At 52.8% G+C, this 10,669-nt stretch overlaps 1 pseudogene; it reads left to right on the top strand.

Annotated features, from left to right (window-relative positions):
* Positions 1-10,495: 10,495 nt before the first annotated feature.
* Positions 10,496-10,669, top strand: LOC134899679 (U2 spliceosomal RNA; annotated as a pseudogene).

Here is a 10,669-nt window from a genome sequence, read left to right as displayed (position 1 = left end):
TGGTCTAGGGTGGTGTAAGAGGGATTTGTGTAAGCCTGTTGTCTCCAATTGCCCAGTCTGGTATTGTATGATTGAAAAGTTTATTAGAAAGTTTGGGTAGAGTGGTTTGAGAATGTGTGATTTTAAAGAGAAGCGTAAGGTGTTGAGGGTGTTGCGAGATAAGGAGAGTATGTATAATATTGATAATCTGGGGGAGGTAGAAGTAAAAGAGGTTTGGAAGAGTATGAGTGTGAAAGGGATAACACATATGCAGAAAGATATTGTGTGGGTGTGCATGGAATTTTACCGGTACGTGAAGTACAGAAGAGGCGTGACTTAGTACAAATGGGTACGTGCCCTAGGGATGGATGTGATGCAAGTGAAACTTTTACATTTATTTTGGAATTGTAAGTTTGCTAGGGAAGTGTGGAAGGGAGTGGGTGGTCTTTGTAAAGAAGTGACTGGAATTAGGATGATGACGTGGAAGGTGGCAATGTTTGAATGTTAGGCTAATCTGTGTGTATGTATCCCCTGGTAAGAATGAGCGTTTGGAGCTTTTCCAAACCCTGCGGCTGCAGCTTGCAACCACTAGGGCAGTAGTGATGGCAGGAGAGGAGGAGGATGGATGCAGCACCTGCAACTCTTCCAAGCTTCATGTGACATCTAAAATGCTTATAGAAATGGTGAACGAAGCATCATTGCGAGACGCTATGGGCTCCGTGGGAGCTGGCTCTGTGAATTACACGTGGAGCCGCCCCAATGGCTCTGTGGACTCCCGCATTGACTTCGTGTTCACCTCTAGAGCAGTGAAGCAAACTAGGCATACTATGGTCCCCTGCTTCTTCTCAGACCACAGGGCCATTCTCTTCCAAGGAGTCCTGGGCAATGGTTTTTCTCCTGGCCCAGGCTTCTGGAAGTTGAATTGTGCCCTACTGGAAAGAGGATATGCTGGCGGAGCTGAAGAATGCCTACATCACATGGAAAACTGACAAATGTTATCTTGATTGTATGAGTGACTGGTGGGAATATGCTAAGACTAACATTTGCAGTTTCTTTCAGGTTAAAGGCAAACAACTGGCGAGCGACCAAAAGACGAACTTCAGGAGACTGCAAAGACAACTGCAGTCCCTGCTGGACCTCCAATGGTGCGGCTGGGACGTGAGAGACGAGCTGGATAAGACCAAAGGGTGCCTGAAAAGGCACTTTGAGGAGGAATCCAGACGCACTGTCTTCCGTTCCAAGGTGGAGAACCTGGAGAAGGGTGAGAGATATAACTCTTTCTTTTTCAGGAAACTCCACTCTGGCGACACGTTCCTGACTAAGCTGCGAGATGAGACCAGTATTCCCTGACCGGGGAAGGAGGGCATGATGAAAGTTGTCCAAAACTATTACAGCAACCTCTACTCCCATAAGACAACAGATAGTGAGGAGGCTGATAAGTTCTTGTCAGGTATCATTAACACCATTGATCCTGCAAGTAAAGCAGCTCTGGATGCTCCCTTGGCGTTGGGGGAGTTGCACTCTGCCGCCAGATCCTTTAGGCAGGGCAGGACCCCGGGCAGTGGTCTCCCAGCAGAGCTCTATGTAGCGCTGTGGGACCTCATTGGCCTGGACCTGCTCGAGCTGTATGAGGAGGTGGTTGTGGTGGGTAAAATGCCTTTATCGCTGAGGGAGGGAATGATCACAATCTTGAAAAAGCGTAAGGGAGAGAGATGTCAGCTGAAAAATTGGAGGCCCATCTCTCTCTTAAACATGGACTACAAGATCCTCGCCAAGGTACTCATCAACAGGCTGAATGCGGTCACCGGACAGATCATTCAACCGGACTAGACCTGTGGCAAACCTAGCTGCAGGATTGCAGACAGCCTTGCCCTCCTCAGACACATGGTCCATTACATCAAGGACCGGAATGTGCACGTGGCTCTGGTCAGCCTTGACCATAGGAAGGCCTTTGATCGTGTCTCACATGAGTTGATGGGCAGTGTGCTGCATAAATTTGGGCTTGGTTAAATGTTTTGTACGTATGTTAACCTGATGTACCTTGACATTCACAGCTCGATGCTGGTGAACGGCTGGAAGACTGACCCCTTTTCCATTTTGTCTGGGGTCAGACAAGGCTGCCCTCTTTCACCTCTTCTTTTTGTTTGTGTTATAGAGCTCCTGGCTGTGTGCATCAGACAGAATACAGAGATCAGAGGGGTCATTGCACCGGTTCGTGATCGACAAGAGGCCAAGTGTTCGCTGTACATGAATGACGTCACTGTCTTCTGCGCAGACCAGAGTTCGGTGACAGCACTCGTCCAGACCTGCGAGAACTTTGGACGAGCCTCAGGGGCTAAAGTCAACTGCGGGAAGTCAGAGGCTATGCTCTTCGGAAAGTGGCACCTGTCATCCTCTGCACCATTTCCTTTTGCCATCAAGCCCGACTTCATTAAGATCCTGGGAGTCTGGTTCGGCGGTGAGGGTGCAGCCCTGATATGTTGGGACGAGAGACTGGCGACTGTTCAACAACATATTGGATTGTGGAGCCTCAGAGAACTCACCATCAAGGGGAAAAAACTTGTGCTACGCAACGAGATTCTTCCCGTTCTGCAGTACACTGCGCAAGCCTGGCCACCTCTGGTCGCAGTCTGCAGGGCCATCACAAGGGCAGTGTTCCACTTCATCTGGGGCTCCAAGATGGACAGAGTAAAGCGTGCAGTTATGTACAAGGAGCCCCTCAAGGGTGGAAAGGGTATCCCGGATATCCCCACCATGCTTCGAGCCTTCTTCGTTTGTAACTGCATCCGCAGGACTTTGTGCGAGAACTTTAACGACTCTGCAGGAAACTCCATGTCCCGTTTCTTCCTCCTGCCTCTCTGGAGGAACCTCGGCTGGGACAAATGGGACAGCTCCATCCCTTACAACTGGAACACTCCGTGGTACTACCTGGACGTGTCCAAGTTCGTGAGGGAACACCAACTGGAGGGAGTTAAGCCTGACTTATGGAAACCGAAGACGATCTACAAGCTCATCAGAGCTAAAGACGATTTGGAGCCGATTCCGGGGCTCCCTTCAGCGACTGCCAAACAGGTCTGGGAGAATGTGGCCTCCAAAAGGCTCACAAACAGACACAAAGACCTGTCGTGGATGGCCATCCAAGGGGGTTTGCCCATCAGGTCATTCATGCACTCCCGGAACCTGTGCAGGTACAGACATTGCCCCAGGTGCATCATACATGAGGAAACATCTATGCACCTGTTTTGGGACTGTGCCTGGGCCCAGTTGTTGTTGGATGCCCTGGAAAACGAACTGAAAGACTGTGTGCCAAGGAACTGCCTCACGTACCATTCGGTACTCTACGGACTATTCCCTGGCACCCACACCGTTGGGGCGATCCAGGAAGCCAGGCGCCTTATGAACTGTATCAAGGACGCTTCGTGGCTAGCCAGGAACCGCCTCATTCTGTGGAGGGAGAAGATGTCCATTCAGGACTGTTGCAGGCTGGTTCACAGCTTGCTCAGAGACTATTCTATCATGGACAGCCCTGAGGAAGAAGAGGACTAAAACCCCCCTTTTTCTGCCCCTCTCCCCTTGTTTGAACTGAATAATGAGACTTTGGGACCGTGGCCCCTTCCCCCTCACTCACAATGTCTGTTGTTTTATTGATGTCTTTCTATTTATTGCCCCTCCCCTTATATGTGTCTGTCTTTCAATAAAGCTTCGGGCATGTGATTCACCCTCCCTCACCCCCCTACCCTCCACACCCATAGCCTTATTAACTGTTGTGTTATTGTATCGTTTAAATGCATAGTGCAGTCCGAGAACTATAGTGTAGGCTCAGGCCTGTGCCGTAGTTCTTCGACTGCACTATACCGTCTGCATCTGTACTGTGTTTTGGCGTGCTGCGACACGGTGCTTATGTTTGTCAATGTACTCGTATGTTTTTTGCTACTTTATGCCAAATAAAGACTGCTTTTTCAATCAAAAAACCTGCTCGAGGGAAACACAGGGTGGAGTACCTGTTCTTACACTTGGAGCGTGAGAGGTTCCTAGATGTGGAATGGAGAAACACCTTGTGGAGTACCAAGCTGGGGTGTGGCAAGGCCCCTGGTTGAGAGTGGAGAAAAACTGGGCTGAGTATTCCTACCTCGTATGGGATTGTGGGACCCTTACGTTGGTTAGGAACAGCCTGGTCTAGTATCCACTCTTGTACTGGGGGTTGACCCTGGCTGAGCGGGTATGAAACTTGGTCTGGCTGAGAGACGGGGAGCGGCTCGAAGCTCGAGGTGACACGTGCCCCTAGGGCGACCTAGGGGTGCCTTAATTTGCACTGGTGCGGGACGCCTATGCACTTTGAGAGCACTAGCACAGTCACATCCCAACTTCTGGCGCACTTTATCCTTTGCCCTGGCCTTTTGGCTAGGGCAAGGACAATTTTTTATCCCCCCTCCCCGGCTTTCTGGCTGGGGCTTATTTATTTATATACGCACAGCACTTATTTTTGTTTAGTTTGTCACGTTCACGTTTTTCGTTTTGGGGTTTAGGTGAGACCCTTATGGGCCACCCACTCTCCTACGTTGCTGAGGTCCTCTCCACGGGGGGAGGACCAGACGCAGTTTTCGGTCCCCAGGGGGAAGCCTCGGCCAACCCTGGGGACACACGAGGGTCCCTCTGCGCTTCGGCAAGGGGGGACCCACAGTCCCTTTTTCCCCTCAGTAGGCCTTTTGGCTCTGAGGGGTAGGGGAGTAACGGGGCCCTTCTCCGTTGGGAGAGGGTCCAAGTACCTATGCCCCCAGCACGTTTGGCACAGACACTGGGTGATGGAGCACCGCACCTCGGGCTTCAAGTTTAAAAATAAAATAAAAAATCTGTTCTTATCAGTTCACGCTGACTGACGGTGCTACCTTGTTTCTTGGACCGACAATTGTCCTTCTCAGGGCTAAGCTGTACCCGGGCCGAGAAGCCAGAAAAATCGAAGCCGAGATTGCGAGGAGAAGGAGAAGATCGCTTGAAGAGGGTGAAGATTTGCATCGCTCCCCAGCTACAGCAGAGGGTTAGACTTGTTTGCTCTGCCCTCTGGAGAAGATACCCCCCTCCGCCAGCAAGACTGCGTGGAGAAAAGGGACTTCGCCGGAGAAGCTCTGCATCGCCCCCTAGCTGCACTGGAGGGTTAGACTTGCTGGCTCTGCCCTCTGAAGCGACCGACCGCCTCTCCTCCTCTCGACGACAGCGCTGATCCTCCGCCCCGCCTCCTACGCCAAGGATCCGTGAGTATGGCCACCGCTGCCCCAGCCGCCGCTGTTCCAGCCCCCGCTGCTCCAGCCCCAGCTGCTCCAGCCTCTGCCTCCACTCCGGCCACCCTCGCCAGGAAGAGCCAGGCCAAGACGGCGAAGAAAACCGCCAAAGGCCCCACCGAATCGGCCGCATCCAGCGCCACCACCCCCGCAGTGACACCACCAGCGGCACCCACCCAGGTGAGCACCAAGGACAAACCGTCCCTGGAGCCCTGGATGAGGTACACCGTGGTGATGAAACTGAAGGAGGTGGACGGACGGATGCCAGACATGACAGTGGAAACCTTTGGGAAGATGATCCTGGACCAGGGCTTCTCGACCGCTGAAACCCTCAGCATCCAGAATTACCTGAAGGGGATCTTCTACATCACCTTCGCCTCCCTTGCCATCTGCAAGAGGTACTGGGAGGCAGTGAAAGCGGCGAGACCCGAATCCCCTTTCTCCCGCTTTGTGGGCAATTGCCCTATTCAAAGAGAGGAAAGGGGGGTGACGGTTTCAATGCGAAACCCACACACGCCCATCAAGGACATCGTCACCTTTCTCGGACGCTTCTGCACCGTCAAGAAAGACCCCACAAGGGTTCTGGACGGGAACGGATTCTGGACTGGAAAGTGGGCGGTGATCGTCGTCCTGCAAAAGGACACCTCGTGCCAAGAAGGAGTCAAGCACCTCCCACAGTGCTTCTCCCTGGGGGGATCCCAAGGACTTGTTCACTACGCCGACCAGCTACGCAACTGCAGGAAGTGTGGCGGGATGGGTCACGTGATGAAGGACTGCAAGGTCTCGGCCTGCAAGAATTGCCACATGGCCAGCCATGAGACAAAAGACTGCCCCACGAGGAAAACATGCAACCTGTGCGGCAAGGTGGACCACATCTACAGGGACTGCCCCAGTAGGGCAAGAACCTACGCAGCGGTGGTGACCGGACGTGACTCCCTTACCAAGCGGCCGCCTTCGGCAGCAGCAGCACAGAAGAAACAGCAGCCTTAGGAGGGTAAGAAACCTTCCACCCCCACCCCCCCTCCGTGACAGAAACCCCCACATCTGTCACAACCCCTCCTACCTCCCCCTCCCGCCCCCACCTCACTGCCCCTCCCACTCCCCCCACCACTGCCCTCGACCTCTCCTCCCAGGAAGAGTTTCCCCCTCCTAAACCCGCTGCAGACACAGAAAAGACGAGGAATTGCAAGAGGAAGGTTCTCGACAGCCCAGCTGCGGACCCTGAATCCTCTAAGAAGCAGGCAGTTGAGCCGATCCAGGACCCCCTCCCACTGGAGGAGGAAATGGAATCAGCGGTGGAAGACATCGTGGAGGAAGTGGACCCGATGTTCCAGATCAACCAACTGCTCGAGAGCATGAATCCACACCAGGGGGGTGACCCGGCACAAGAACCCGAGGAAGCCCCGCCCGATGGAGTGGTAACGTAAATGTTGAATTGTTGCCTAACCTCTCTTTTTTTCCCAACTAATGGCGTCATTTTCTATTTTCACCATTAATGTGAGGAGTATTAAGGATAAGCTTAGGAGACAATCTGTGTTTACTTTCTTAGATAGTCAGAAATGTGATGTGTACATGTTGCAGGAATGCTCTCTTCCCTTCTCCAAGTCCTACAAACATCTGGGCAGGCAGTGGTCTCACGGCGCCTCCTATTGGTCCGGTGGGGGCGAGTGTAAGTCTGCAGGGGTCGCCATACTTATTAGGGGGAGCCTCTTCACGCTAGATTCTGTTCAGGAGCTCGTCTGCGGCAGATTGCTGATCGTAGACGGCTCCTGGGCAGGGGAGCCTATTAGGCTTATCTGCGTGTACGCCCCCCCTCTCAAGAATGAGCGTTTGGAGCTTTTCCAGACCCTGCGACCGCAGCTCGCAACCACTAGGGCGGTAGTGATGGCAGGAGACTTCAACTGCACCATGGAGGAGGATGGACGCAGCACCAGCAACTCTACCAAGCTTGATGTGACGTCTAAACTGCTTATAGAAATGGTGACCGAAGCATCACTGCGGGACGCTATGGGCTCCATGGGGTCCGGCTCCGTGAACTATACATGGAGCCGCCCTGATGGCTCTGTGCGTTCCCGCATTGACTTTGTGTTTACCTCTAGAGCGGTGAAGCAGACTAGGCATTCTATGGTCCCCTGCTTCTTCTCAGACCACAGGGCCATTCTCTTCCAAGGAACCCTGGGCAGCGGTTTTCCACCTGGCCCAGGCTCCTGGAAGTTGAATTGTGCCCTACTGGAAAGAGTGGAGGTGCTGGCGGAGCCTACATCACATGGAAAAATGACAAATGTTATTTTGATTGTATGAGTGACTGGTGGGAATATGCTAAGGCTAACATTCACAGTTTCTTTCAGGTTAAAGGGAGACAACAGGCGTGCGACCGAAAGAGGAACTTCAAGAGACTGCAAAGACACCTGCAGTCCCTGCTGGACCTCCAACGGTGCGGCTGGGACGTGAGAGACGAGCTGGATGAGACCAAAGGGGGCCTGAAAAGGCACTTTGAGGAGGAATCCAGACGTATCGTCTTCCGTTCCAAGGTGGAGAACCTGGAGAAGGACGAGAAATGCAACTCTTTCTTTTTCAGGAAACTCCACTCTGGCCACACGCCCCTGACTGAGCTGCGAGATGAGACCGGCATCCCCAGACAGGGGAAGGAGGGCGTGATGAAAGTCGTCAGAGACTACTACAGCGACCTCTACTCTCCTAAGACAACAGACAGCGAGGAGGCTGATAAGTTCCTGTCAGGTATCACTAACACCATTGATCCTGCAGGCAAAGCCGCCCTGGATGCTCCCTTGGCGTTGGAGGAGTTGCACTCTGCCGCCAGATCCTTTAGGCAGGGCAGGACCCCGGGCAGTGATGGTCTCCCAGCAGAGCTCTATGTAGCGCTGTGGGACCTCATTGGACCGGACCTGCTCGAGCTGTATGGGGAGATGGTGGTGGAGGGCAAAATGCCCCCATCGCTGAGGGAGGGAATGATCACGATCTTGTATAAGCGTAAGGGGGAGCGATGTGAGCTGAAAAATTGGAGGCCCATCTCTCTCTTAAACGTGGACTACAAGATCCTCGCCAAGGTGCTCGCCAACAGGCTGAAGGCTGTCATCGGACAGATCATTCACCCGGACCAGACCTGCGCCATCCCTGGTCGCAGGATTGCAGACAGCCTCGCCCTCCTCAGAGACACGGTCCATTACATCAAGGATCGGAACGTTCACGCGGCCCTGGTCAGTCTTGACCAGGAGAAGGCCTTTGATCGTGTCTCACATGAGCTGATGGGCAGGGTTCTGCATAAATTTGGCCTCGGTAAAATGTTTTGTACGTATGTTAACCTGATGTACCTTGATATCCACAGCTCGGTGCTGGTGAACGGCTGGAAGACTGACCCCTTTTCCATCCTGTCTGGGGTCAGACAAGGCTGCCCTCTTTCACCTCTTCTTTTTGTTTGTGTTATAGAGCTTATGGCTGTATGCATCAGACGGAATCCAGAGATCAGAGGGATCGCCGCACCGGGTCGTGACCGACGAGAGGCCAAGTGTTCGCTGTACATGGATGACGTCACTGTCTTCTGCGCGGATCATCGTTCGGTGACAGCACTCGTCCAGACCTGCGAGAACTTCGGCCGAGCCTCAGGGGCTAAAGTCAACTGCGGGAAGTCAGAGGCTATGCTCTTCGGAAAGTGGCACCTGTCATCCTCTGCACCATTTCCTTTAGCCATCAAGGCCGACTTCATTAAGATCCTGGGAGTCTGGTTCGGCGTGAGGGTGCAGCCCTGAAATGCTGGGACGAGAGACTGGCGACGGTTCGTCAAAAGTTTGGATTGTGGAGCCTCAGAGAACTTACCATCGAGGGGAAATCACTTGTGCTGCGTAACGAGATTCTCCCCATTCTGCAGTACACCGCACAGGCCTGGCCACCACTGGTCGCGGTCTGCAGGGCCATCACAAGGGCAGTGTTCCACTTCATCTGGGGCTCCAAGATGGACAGAGTAAAGCGTGCAGTTATGTACAAGGAGCCCCTCAAGGGTGGAAAGGGTATCCCGGATATCCCCACCATGCTTCGAGCCTTCTTCGTTTGTAACTGCATCCGCAGGACTTTGTGCGAGAACTTTAACGACTCTGCAGGAAACTCCATGTCCCGTTTCTTCCTCCTGCCTCTTTGGAGGAACCTCGGCTGGGACAAATGGGACAGCTCCATCCCTTACAACTGGAACACTCCGTGGTACTACCTGGACGTGTCCAAGTTCGTGAGGGAACACCAACTGGAGGGAGTTAAGCCTGACTTATGGAAACCGAAGACGATCTACAAGCTCATCAGAGCTAAAGACGATTTGGAGCCGATTCCGGGGCTCCCTTCAGCGACTGCCAAACAGGTCTGGGAGAATGTGGCCTCCAAAAGGCTCACAAACAGACACAAAGACCTGTCGTGGATGGCCATCCAAGGGGGTTTACCCCTCAGGTCATTCATGCACTCCCGGAACCTGTGCAGGTACAGACATTGCCCCAGGTGCATCATACATGAGGAAACATCTATGCACCTGTTTTGGGACTGTGCCTGGGCCCAGTTGTTGTTGGATGCCCTGGAAAACGAACTGAAAAACTCTGTGCCAAGGAACTGTCTCACGTACCATTCGGTACTCTACGGACTATTCCCTGGCACCCACACCGTTGGGGCGATCCAGGATGCCTGGCGCCTTATGAACAGTGTTAAGGACGCTTCGTGGCTTGCCAGGAACCGCCTCATTCTGCGGAGGGAGAGGATGTCCATCCAGGACTGTTGCAGGCTGGTTCACAGCTTGCTCAGAGACTATTCCATCATGGACAGCCCTGAGGAAGAAGGGGACTAAAATCCCCCTTTTTCTGCCCCTCTCCCCTTGTTTGAACTGAATAATGAGACTTTGGGACCGTGGCCCCTTCCCCTCACTCACAATGTCTGTTGTTTTATTGATGTCTTTCTATTTATTGCCCCTCCCCTTATATGTGTCTGTCCTTCAATAAAGCTTCGGGCATGTGACTCACCCTCCCTCACCCCCCTACCCTCCACACCCATAGCCTTATTAACTGTTGTGTTATTGTATAGTTTAAATGCATAGTGCAGTCCGAGAACTATAGTGTAGGCTCAGGCCTGTGCCGTAGTTCTTCGACTGCACTATACCAACTGCATCTGTACTGTGTTTTGGCGTGCTGCGACACGGTACTTATGTTTGTCTATGTACTCGTATGTTTTTTGCTACTTTATGCCAAATAAAGACTGCTTTTTCAATCAAAAAATCTGTTCTTATCAGTTTAATATCTGATACGCCCCCTATCTGGGGGCCATATATTAAATGGATTTTTAGAACAGGGAGATGGAAGAAGAGCTTGCTCTGTCCACTCCACGCATTGACCCGGTATTGCAGTACCTCCGGGACCGGTGCACCTTTC

This window comes from Pseudophryne corroboree, chromosome 3, assembly GCF_028390025.1.
Source record: "Pseudophryne corroboree isolate aPseCor3 chromosome 3, aPseCor3.hap2, whole genome shotgun sequence".
Classification (NCBI taxonomy): domain Eukaryota; kingdom Metazoa; phylum Chordata; class Amphibia; order Anura; family Myobatrachidae; genus Pseudophryne; species Pseudophryne corroboree.
Note: the sequence above shows the minus strand (reverse complement) of the source record. Positions and strands in the feature narration are given on the sequence as shown.